This window comes from Ahaetulla prasina, chromosome 6, assembly GCF_028640845.1.
Source record: "Ahaetulla prasina isolate Xishuangbanna chromosome 6, ASM2864084v1, whole genome shotgun sequence".
NCBI classification, from domain to species: Eukaryota; Metazoa; Chordata; class Lepidosauria; order Squamata; family Colubridae; genus Ahaetulla; species Ahaetulla prasina.
Window position 1 is genome coordinate 64826079 of NC_080544.1, and position 12456 is coordinate 64838534.

Below are 12456 nucleotides of genomic sequence, written 5' to 3' on the forward strand. Positions count from 1 at the left end.
GATTTTCAGACCGCCATCCAACACCGCAGGGAGATGGGACCAATACGGTGGTTCCGTCCCAGGCGCCTGATGGACCCGGAGAGGTTCCTGACGGAGCTTGGGCCATTCCCTGAGGATCTTGCCCATGGCACGGCTGAAGAACTAGTCGCAGCTTGGGAGCCGCCGTGAGCTGAAAACACACTTATTTATTCAAGCGGGACTGGCCTAATATTTTTAAATTTTAACGGGGGTTTTATCATTTTAGGGTTTTAAATTTTAAATTTTTAATACTGGCCATTTTTTCTAATTTGCTCGGTTTTAAATTGTTGTTTTAATTGTATATTTTTTATATTTCTTACCTTTTGGCTGTACACCGCCCTGAGTCCCTCGGGAGAAGGGCGGTATAAAAATTTAATAAATGAAATGAAATGAAATGAAATGAACGAGCCGCGGCCGGGGCTTTAGACCGTGTCATGCCTTTGCGGCCTCTGACCCGGCGTAGGTCTCAACCAGCTCCTTGGTTCTCTGAGGAGCTGAGGGAGATGAAACGCCGGAGAAGACGCCTAGAGAGTGTTTGGAGATCCAGCCGTTCGGAGGCTGATCGGACACTAGTTAGGTCTTTTAGTAGGACCTACCTGGTGGCACTGAGGGAAGCGAGACGTTCCTTCGTCTCCTCCCTCATTGCGTCGGCAGATAACCGCCCGGCCGCCCTGTTTCGGGTGACCCGCTCCCTCCTTCAACAGAGGGTGCGGGATGACCCGTTACAAGGGCGAGCCGAGGAGTTTAACGGTTATCTATACGATAAAATCGCTCAGCTTCGGGATGGTCTGGATCAAAATTGCGTGGATCCAGGTGAGATGTCAGAGACCCGTCTTGTCGAGACTGTTTGGGATGGATTTGATCCTGTGGCTCCCGAGGACATGGACAGGTTGCTGGGGAGGTTGAACGCCACCACATGTTTACTGGACCCGTGCCCCTCCTGGTTGGTGCTGGCCACACAGGAGGTGACACGAGGCTGGCTCTGGGAGATTATAAATGCTTCTTTGTTGGAGGGGGTCGTCCCCGCCGCCTTGAAAGAGGTGGTGGTGAGACCCCTCCTCAAGAAGCCCTCCCTGGATCCGGCTGTTTTAGGTAATTATCGTCCAGTCTCCAACCTTCACTTTACGGCGAAGGTTGTAGAGAGTGTGGTGGCATGTCAATTACCCCAGTACCTGGATGAATCTGTCTATCTAGACCCGTTCCAGTCCGGCTTCTGGCCCGGTTATAGCACGGAGACGGCTTTGGTCGCGTTGGTTGATGATCTCTGGAGGGCCAGGGATAGGGGTTTTTCCTCTGCCCTGGTCCTATTAGACCTCTCAGCGGCTTTTGATACCATCGACCATGGTATCCTGCTGCACCGGTTGGAGGGATTGGGAGTGGGAGGCACCGTTTATCGGTGGTTCTCCTCCTATCTCTCCGACCGGTCGCAGACGGTGTTGACAGGGGGGCAGAGGTCGTCCCCGAGGTACCTCACTTGTGGGGTGCCGCAGGGGTCGATTCTCTCGCCCCTTCTGTTCAACATCTATATGAAGCCGCTGAGTGAGATCATCAGTGGCTTTGGGGTGAGATATCATCTGTACGCTGATGATACTCAGTTGTACTTCTCCACCCCGGGCCACCCCAATGAAGCTATCGACGTGCTGTCCCGGTGCCTGGAAGCCGTACGGGTCTGGATGGGGAGAAACAGGCTCAAACTCAATCCCTCCAAGATGGAGTGGCTGTGGATGCCGGCATCTCGGTACAGTCTGCTGCAGCCGCAGCTGACTGTTGGGGACGAATTATTGGCCCCGATGGAAAGGGTCCGCAACTTGGGCGTCCTCCTGGATGGACGGCTGTCTTTCGAAGATCATTTGACGGCCGTCTCCAGGAGAGCTTTTTACCAGGTTCGCCTGGTTCACCAGTTGCGCCCCTTTCTAGACCGGGGTGCCCTATGCACGGTCACTCACGCGCTTGTTACATCTTGCTTGGATTAATGCAATGCTCTCTACATGGGGCTCCCCTTGAAGAGCATCCGGTGGCTTCAGTTGGTTCAGAACGCAGCTGCGTGGGTAATAGAGGGAGCCCCTCGTGGCTCCCACGTGACACCTCTCCTGCGCAGACTGCACTGGCTACCTGTGGCCTCTCGGGTGCGCTTCAAGGTTTTGGTGACCATCTTCAAAGCGCTCCATGGCATAGGGCCGGGTTACTTACGGGACCACCTGCTGCCACCAACTACCTCTCACCGACCCGTACGCTCTCACAGGGAGGGACTCCTCAGGGTGCCGTCCGCCAGGCAGTGCCGACTGGCGACACCCAGGGGAAGGGCCTTCTCTGTGGGGGCTCCCACCCTCTGGAACGAGCTCCCCCCAGGATTACGTCAACTTCCCGACCTCCGAACCTTCCGCCACGAGCTTAAGACACATCTATTTATCCGTGCAGGGCTGGCCTAGGGTTTGATTTTTATAAATTTAATTTTAATGGGGTTTTGTATTTTAACTATAGTTTTAAATTTGGAATACGTTTTTTAAATGTTGTTTTAACATGTATTTATATTATATTTTATGTTTTATAAGGCTGTAAACCGCCCTGAGTCCTTCGGGAGATAGGGCGGTATAAAAGTTTGAATAATAAATAAATAAAATAAATAAATAAATAAGTTGTATTCATGTGAAACTTTATTGTACTAAACTGTAATATTCATAATAAACAAACATGCATCATACATAACTTTTGCGCTCATATTTTTCAGGTCTGGACCTCAGTTGAACACCATTTTGAAGATTTAGAAACTTGGCTTGATTACCTAGATTTATCATTGGGTACAAGGTCATTTTCTAATTTTTCAAGATAAAACTGTTTTGGTCCCAGATAATGAATAAATGACATGTTTGTTTGTTTATATGTTTGTTTATTTATACCATTTATGTCACTCCATTTTCTAAAGCTCTTAGTAACTTGCATTATTGATACAATAAGATTAAAAACTATTCAGTACAATTATAATTAATCAATTTGATGTGCCACCATTTGGGGGTAGCATAATCTTATTCATCTCTAAATGCTTTTCTGAAGAGACATGCTGTTCTGAAGAGACATGAGTTTACAGCTCTCTCAAAAAGGAGGGGGTGATTCAGATATTCAGGAATAAGCTGTTCCAAAGTAAGGCCATCACAAAGAAGGCTTAAATCCCTGAGGATGGTTATTCCGGTGGTGATGAGTTCCTCAGCAAACCTTTTCTCCTCAGCAAATCTTTTCTCCCATATCTAATTGGATTGGGAAAGCAATCACAAACATATCCCACAGCATTTACAGCAGAACATCACAAATAATAACATCTTGACTTGAAACAAACTGGTTGCTCCAAGTAGTGAATATTGCAGTAATTCAGTTGTGAGGTGACAAGGGCATGAGTAGGCATAAAGCCTCTTGAGCTATAAAAGGATGCAACTAGTGCACAAGATGTAGTATTCAGTGGTCCACCTGTAGCTTCCATCTGTTTTCATGCAGCTACAGGTATCAGTCTTGCTAGGTAGCTCAGATCAGCAACTACATTCCACAAAAAATAATAAAGCTTCTCTTTATTTATTATTTATTTATTTATTTTATTAGATTTATAAACCGCCCTTCTCCCGAAGGACTCAGGGCGGTGTACAGCCAAAGTAAAAAGAAACAATATACAGTTAAAATACAATTAAAAAGCTTATTATACAGTGTGGCCGAAATTAAAATAATTAAAAATCTAAAAAACCCCAATTAAAACCAGAGAGAAATTTAGAATTTAGAACAAAACAATTTAAGAAAGCCCCGCACGAACAAACAGATATGTTTTCAGTTCGCGGCGAAAAGTCCGAAGGTCAGGTATTTGGCGTAAACCAGGGGGGAGTTCATTCCAAAGAGTGGGGGCCCCCACAGAGAAGGATCTTCCTCTGGGGGCCGCCAGCCGACATTGTCTGGCGGACGGCACCCTGAGAAGGCCCTCTCTGTGCGAGCGTACGGGTCGGTGGGAGGCATGAGGTAACAGAAGGCGGTCCCGTAAGTACCCAGGTCCCAAGCCATGGAGCGCTTTAAAGGTGGTTACCAGAACCTTGAAATGCACCCGAAAGGCAACAGGAAGCCAGTGCAGTCTGCGCAGGAGAGGTGTCACATGGGAGCTATGTGTGACTCCCTCTATCACCCGCGCAGCTGCATTCTGGACCAACTGAAGCCTCCGAGTGCATCTCAAGGGGAGCCCCATGTAGAGAGCATTGCAATAATCCAGGCGGGAGGTGACAAGAGCATGAGTGACTGTGCATAGGGCATCCCGATCAAGGAAGGGGCGCAACTGGCGAACCAGGTGAACCTGGTGAAAGGCTCTCCTGGAGACGGCCGCCAAATGATCTTCAAATGACAGCCGTGCATCCAGGAGAACACCCAAGTTGCGCACTCCCTCCTTTGGGGTCAATAACTCGCCCCCAACAGTCAGCTGCGGCTGCAGCTGACTGTATCGGGGTGCCGGCATCCACAGCCACTCCGTCTTGGAGGGATTGAGCTTGAGCCTGTTCCTCCCCATCCAGACCCATACGGCTTCCAAACACCGGGACAACACTTCGACAGCTTCGTTGGGGTGGCCCGGGGTGGAAAAGTACAGCTGAGTATCATCAGCGTACAGTTGATATCTCACCCCAAAGCCACTGATGATCTCACCCAACGGCTTCATATAGATGTTGAACAGGAGGGGCGAGAGAATCGACCCCTGCGGCACCCCACAAGTGAGGTGTTTCGCGGTCGACCTCTGCCCCCCTGTCAACACTGTCTGCGACCGGTCGGAGAGATAGGAGGAGAATGCAGGAGGGAGCGGGCCACCCGAAACAGGGCGGCCAGGCGGTTATCTGCCGACGCAATGAGGGTGGAAGTGTAGGAACGCCTCGCCTCCCTCATTGCCACTAGGTAGGTCCTAGAATAGGATCTAACTAGTGTTCGGTCAGCTTCTGACCGGCTGGCCCTCCAGACACTCTCTAGGCGTCTTCTCCGGCGTTTCATCTCCCTCAGCCCCTCGGAGAACCAAGGGGCCGGGCGAGACCTACGCCGGGTCAGAGGCCGCAAGGGCACGACACGGTCCAAAGCTCCAGCCGCGGCCCATTCCCAGGCCGCAACTAGCTCTCCAGCCGTGCCGTGGGCCAGGTCCTCAGGAAACGGCCCAAGCTCCATCAGGAACCTTTCCGGGTCCATCAGGCGCCTGGGACGGAACCAGCGCGTTGGCTCCGTCTCCCTGCAGTGGTGGATAGCGGTCCGAAAATCTAAGCGAAGGAGAAAATGATCTGACCATGACACCGGCTCCGTTTCTAAATTATCTAATACCAGATCATTTCGCCACTGACCAGAGATATAAATCAGGCTCTTTATTGATATAGGCTATAATTTTGAATGTCTGACAATGTTTCCCTTCCTGTTGTCTTACATTAAAAGAGCCAAGATGGAGTAATTTAAGTTTCTTGAGTGTTCTTGTTTTCCTAGACTACTGAAGTTTGAACAATGGGCAAAGCTCAAATTGTGCTAATGGTCTCCACATATTTTTTCTAAGGTTATCTCTATGTTCCGTGTGAAACACGAGTCTATGAGGAACCTCAAGATGCAGATCAGCTCTATCTACATAAGCATGTTAAAGGTGGTGTGCTTTTAAGATAGCTTCTTAATCCACTCTGTCTGAGCAAGATTCAATCTAAGCTTATTTCTCACCATCTGGATCTTAATAGCTTCCCAGCACTAAGTCAGGATCTCCATCATATCTAGCCAGCCTATGTTGGAGATTCCTCACCTGTGTTGGTGGTTGACCTCTCCCATCTTCAGGGAGGTATCAAACAACAGAAAAGGTCCAGGCCCTACTGCAGTCCATGATGGAGTGATCCAAGGCTCAACCTCTTACCAGAATTGGAAAAAGTTAAAATGTTAAAGAGCCATTTACAAAGGAGAATAATAAAGTATACATGACAACTTAGCTTGTAATGTGGAACAGACTAAAAATAATGTGTGCATTTAAAATTTATAAAATAATAAGCTTCATTGTGAGGGGAAAGCATGACTTGATAGCTAGTCTGAATGTTACACGCACTCTGGAGACCTTCAAACTGGAAGCCCTCAGTCATATATGGTGATGAAAAGTCAGGTGCATTGACCATTAGACTGTAGAGTATCATAAAAGGATCTACTGTATTGATTTCAGAAATTTTGGGCTCTTAAGTATTGAAAACTGAAGCAAAAGATCTTGAAGTAGAATGATTGGTGTGGTAGCTTTTGTAGAAATTAATGGTGCTTCTAATTTTTAATAGGGAAAGAGCCAAGAAACATGACTCAGAGTTAAAAATAGCTCTTCTGAGAGCACAACAAAAGCTTTGTCACTGTCTTGCACAGTAGAGCCAGAGTAAGTGACAGTATAATGAGTGCTTAGTGCAATTAAACAGCTAATATATGTATACCATTGAGCATAGTATATACTGCTTTATAGAAGTTTCGACTACCGTTAGCTTTTAACTATTTTTAGTCTGAAATTAAAAAACAAAACAAAACCCTCAGCCCTCCTTCCTGTAATTCTACAACTAAGACTGTACAAATTGTCTCTGATGGGTAACAGATTATGAGGAAGTAAAACCAATCTATAAATGTAAGTCATATAGTATAATGAGGACAACCTAAATCACTATTAAGTTTGATCAGAGCCATCTAGAGCCATCTAGTTCCAATATGTAGTATTGTTGAAACAAATGATTTCTTTCTCCTTCCTTCCTGACAGGCACACAACCTGGCCAAAGGCTGCACTTTTAAAAGTGGTTAGGGAAAGAAAATATAATTTTGATTATATTTAAGTTAATTGTAATTCACTGTGGCAGCAGCTAGCTAACATCTTTAAAAATAAACATTATTATACTTAACAAGAACTTGAATGGGAAACCATCAGGAAATATCAGTGGTAGGCTAAACTATAAAATTTAAAAAAACTGGCCAAACACTTCCATATGCTCATCATATGCGATGATCCAAGTGGGATGGCAGAGGCACGTCTTGTTGAGGTTATTTGGGATGAGTTTGAGACTGTGGCTCTCGAGCACGTGGACAGGTTACTGGGGAGGCTACATGCGACCACATGTTTACTGGACCCGTGTCCTTCCTGGCTGGTGCTGGCTACTCAGGAAGTGACACGAGGCTGGCTCCGGGGAATTATAAATGCTTCATTGTTGGAAGGGGTTTTCCCCGCCGCCTTGAAAGAGGCGGTGGTGAGACCCCTCCTCAAGAAGCCTTCCCTGGACCCAGCTATTTTGGGAAATTATCGTCCAGTCTCCAACCTTCGCTTTCTGGCGAAGGTTGTAGAAATGTGGTTCCATGGCAGCTCCCCCGGTACCTGGATGAAGCTGTCTATCTAGACCCGGCTTCCGGTCCGGTCACAGTACGGAGACAGCTTTGGTCGCGTTGGTGGATGACCTCTGGAGGGCCAGGGATAGGGGTTGTTCCTCTGCCCTGGTCCTATTAGATCTCTCAGCGGCCTTCGATACCATCGACCATGGTATCTTGCTGCACCGGTTGGAGGGGTTGGGAGTGGGAGGCACCGTTTATCGGTGGTTCTCCTCCTATCTCTCCGACCGGTCGCAGACGGTGTTGACAGGGGGGCAGAGGTCGACCGTGAGGCGTCTTATTTGTGGGGTGCCACAGGGATCGATTCTCTCGCCCCTCCTGTTCAACATCTACATGAAGCCGCTGGGTGAGGTCATCAGTGGTTTCGGGGTGAGTTATCATCTGTACGCTGATGACACTCAGCTGTACTTTTCCACCCCGGACCACCCCAACGCTGTTGAAGTGCTGTCCCGGTGTCTGGAGGCCGTACGGGTCTGGATGGGGAGAAACAGACTCAAGCTCAATCCCTCCAAGACGGAGTGGCTGTGGATGCCGGCACCCCGGTACAGTCAGCTGCAGCCGCAGCTGGCTGTGGGGGGCGAGTTATTGGCCCCAACGGAGAGGGTGCGCAATTTGGGTGTCCTCTTGGATGGGCGGCTGTCGTTTGACGACCATTTGGCAGCCGTCTCCAAGAGGGCCTTCCACCAAGTACGCTTGGTGCGCCAGTTGCGCCCCTTCCTTGACCGGGATGCCTTATGCACGGTCACTCATGCCCTTGTCACTTCCCGCTTGGACTATTGCAATGCTCTCTACATGGGGCTGCCCTTGAAGTGCACCCGGAGGCTGCAGTTAGTCCAGAATGCAGCTGCGCGGGTAATAGTGGGAGCAACTCGTTGCTCCCATGTAACACCAATCCTGCGCAGTTTGCACTGGCTTCCTGTGGTCTTTCGGGTGCGCTTCAAGATTTTGGTTACCACCTTTAAAGCGCTCCATGGCTTAGGACCCGGGTACTTACGGGACCGCCTGCTGTTACCTTATGCCTCCCACCGACCTGTACGCTCACACAGAGAGGGCTTTCTCCGGGTGCCGTCCGCCAAGCAATGTCGGTTGGCGGCCCCCAGGGGAAGGGCCTTCTCTGTGGGAGCTCCTACGCTTTGGAATGAACTTCCCCCTGGCTTACGTCAAGTGCCTGATCTTCGGACCTTTCGCCGTGAGCTGAAAACGCACCTATTTATTCAAGCGGGACTGGACTGAAATTTTACTGGGGTTATTTATATTTTAAGATTTAAATTTGTTTTAAAATTTGGGCCACATTATAATATGTTTTTTTAACTTTCTCTTAATGTTTATATATTGAATTTTATTTGGCTGTACACCGCCCTGAGTCCTTCGGGAGAAGGGCGGTATAAAAATCAAAATAAATAAATAAATAAATAAATAAATAAATAAATGAAATGGATTTCTAGGAATCAAGCTCCACTCAAAGGACATTTTACCATTATATAATTACGTCCTGTCTGAACTTTCTCTTCAGAGAATCAAAATTGGGAAATGATTTTTGAAGGATCCTGGTGGTTACAATTATGGTTTGGGAGAGGTTGGGTATACTTTTTCTGGACTGTTCAAATGCAGTCACAGCTATCAATTGTTTTCAATTTAATTTATCCCATTAGTAAGGCTACCCAGTTCAAAATAATTGTTAGGTCTTAAAAAAGATTGGTTCAAGAAACCCATACTGGCATTTTTGCTTAGAAAAACTTAAAAATCAAGATCTAGCAAAATAAAAAGGTTCTACCACTATTCTGGTGAAGGAATTAATGGAGAAAATTTAACCAAAAACTATCTACTATTGACCTCACCCCATTCCTAAGAGGTCTGTAAGGGGCGTGCATAAGAGCACCAACGTTCCTACTGTTCCTGTCCTAATGTTCCCTTTGATTATACAATTTCATATAGTTATTACATACATGGTTATATATATGCTTATATATCATATAGTTATTTCATGCTTATGCTTATATATAATGTGACAAATTAAAAAAATATGGAACTATGCACCTTAATGTTGCTGAGGTTGACAAATAACTGCTCTAAATCCATACAGTTTAATAACGCTATGTGTCTGAATTGGAATAGCAAAAATTTAATTCTGTGGCGTGTACTTTTAAATATTCTCCTTATGTAGTAATATCTGCCGGAAACAGAAAGTTTAAATATATCTCAGGCCATATTAAAAGTAAAAAAGGTAAAGGTAAAGGTTCCCCTCACACATACGTGCTAGTCGTTGCCGACTCTAGGGGGCGGTGCTCATTTCCGTTTCAAAGCTGAAGAACCAGCTCTGTCCGAAGACGTCTCCGTGGTCATGTGGCCGGCATGACTCAACGCCAAAGGCGCACGGAACGCTGTTACCTTCCCACCAAAGGTGGTCCCTATTTTTTCTACTTGCATTTTTACGTGCTTTCGAAACTGCTAGGTTGGCAGAAGCTGGGATGAGTAACGGGAGCTTACCCCGTTACACTGCAGCACTAGGGATTTGAACCGCCAACTGCCAACCTTTCGATCAACAAGCTCAACGTCCTAGCCCCTGAGCTACCATGTCCCTATATTAAATGTAGCTGGGAGCAAATCTGCTACTGTTACCACCAGCAGCTTTTGGCAGATTTTCAGAGAAGGGAATTGCTGGATATGAAGAAATTAACATCTTTTTGTGGATGCCTTTTACCATTAAGCTTTTATTAGGGCACAGACAGATAGATGGTTGTTGCTTTGGGGACATGAATAATGTAATATTATTCATTATATTATTTTTATATAATAATTAATTAAAAAAATTACTATAATAATTAATATAATAATTAATTAAATTTTATATTATTCAATATAAAAAAAGTGTAAGTAATCATCAAATTACAAATTAGTCAATCTGTAACCAAATTCTTAGATATGGCTAGGGAGTGTGTTATAGCTGAAATAAAAGCTGTCAACTTAGAGACCAGATTTTGCTTCCCTATTTGCATATGCCCATCATACCCAAGGAAATTTCCTTTCACAGAACAAAATCCCATCACCTTCCTTGTTTGCTGAAAAGGAAGACGTATTGGTCATTTTTAACAGAATGAAATTCAGTAGAGGCGGTGGAGATGCAGCCCCCTGCCATTCTTTAAAGCAGGTTTCTGAACTCCATCTGGTGCCTGGAGAATTCTGAGAATTGAAGTCCACACATCTTAAATTGCCAAGGCTGAGATTTAGTGGTCAAAGACTAACCTAATAAGGAACAGGCAACAATATACGATATCTGCAAAACTGCAGACTTATTTAACTGCAGATGTTAGGCTTTTAAGGACTTGTGCCTAATCCTATCAGCATTCCTCTACTCATTAACGAGACAAGGCTATTTTTGGACTACTGGTGCAACTAAAAAAACAAGCCGTTCCGTAACAAAGCAACAGCTCTTCTTATACAATCAAACTTGTTTGGCTTTCTCTATATGGACTCAAGGTCCTGATTGCAAATCGGAGCCCTAGAATTTCCAGCTCTACAATTCAAATTCTTATAAAATAGTGTATATTTTGTTGCTTGCTCTTCCCATCTATATTTGCTTATATACAATTGTTGGAAGAAATGTCCATCTGGGTTCAGTTCTAAGTGGGGAGAAAGATACTGGAATCATGGAAACTGTTTGGAAAGATGGTTTAATAGTGGACAGGACCACATAGTTTTTGAGGTGCTGGGCAAAATGAGCACATAGGTGAGAGAGAAAGATTTATACCCTCTCTTGGGCCCCACCTTGGAGCTTCCTGTTCCTGTGAAAGAAATGTATTCTGAAGGGTTTTCAGACTCCCATGGGCCCATGCAGGGATAACTTTGTAGACTTTCTTGAGTCCCAAGCTTGGTTGAATCTTGCTGGGTGATGTAATCTTCCCAGGTGCCATGTGAGATGGTAGAGGGCTAATCCTATTATGTCCTGAGGATGAAGGTCTTTTGTGTTTTAGATAAGCTGGCCCAGTTTATTTTGCTTGTAAATAACCAAAATATCTGCTGGGAGCAAAGAGCTGAGGCTGAGTTTTTGTCTTAAGATTTCTATTTCTCTTTTAGGGGAAATATTCTGCATTTTTAATATTTCCCAAAATATTTTATTCTTCTAAGAGAAGGGTGGATGCTAGTTCTACACAAGGTAAAATGTTTATTTCCTTTAAAAAAAACAGTACATGAATGCTGCATTTGTTTTTGTTATCCAATCAGATTACAATAAACAATTTAATTTAAGCTATCAAGTCGGCGCCCTTAATTAAAATATTGAGGATGAGACTGATTTGGGTTGTTGTTAGCCACAACAAAAAATAAAGAACAAGAATAATTAAAATTAAGCATAATTGTATGAAACTTTATCATAAATCTACAGATAACTTTGGATGGGTGAATATCACAGCTGTTGCAATATGAACTGTAAATAAAATGTACAAAAAGGATAAATTAGCAAGAAAAAGGTTTTTGGTTTTTGGATATTTTTTTTTGCAATATAGCAAAGTACATCTGTTCACAGCAATTTATAGCACAGATTCATCTGTTGTCTTCTGTCCTGTGTTGTATATTGTCAAATATGCCAGTATATGGCTGAAATCCTAACTACTTACAGGATAATTTACTCCTGTAAAGTCCATCTAGCACTCTTAAATCTTCAACATATTTTTAATACATCTTCCTGCCATGGTTAAGTTCAACAACGACAATTAGTTTGGCTTTCTCTGTGGCAGGATTCATTGCATGGAATAAATTTCCACTGAAGCTGCAGTAAATTTCTTCTGCCTTAAACTTCAGGAGGATCTTAAAATTTATTTTCCCTAACCTCTTAATGTTACTGTTAACATTCATGTTTGATACCAGTCCTATTTAATTTGTTTTTACAGTGTTTTTAATGTTTCTTAGATGCTGCCTAGCATCATTAAAGGAGCAAGGTGAAACACCATGGTCTATAGAATTTGTAAACAGGCAAAATCTCACTCATAATGGTATTTCTAAATCATTCATTGCTAGAAGCAAAATACCAAAAGGAAACTTGTAATTGTGGCACCTCAGATGTTGTCAAATGCAAGTCCT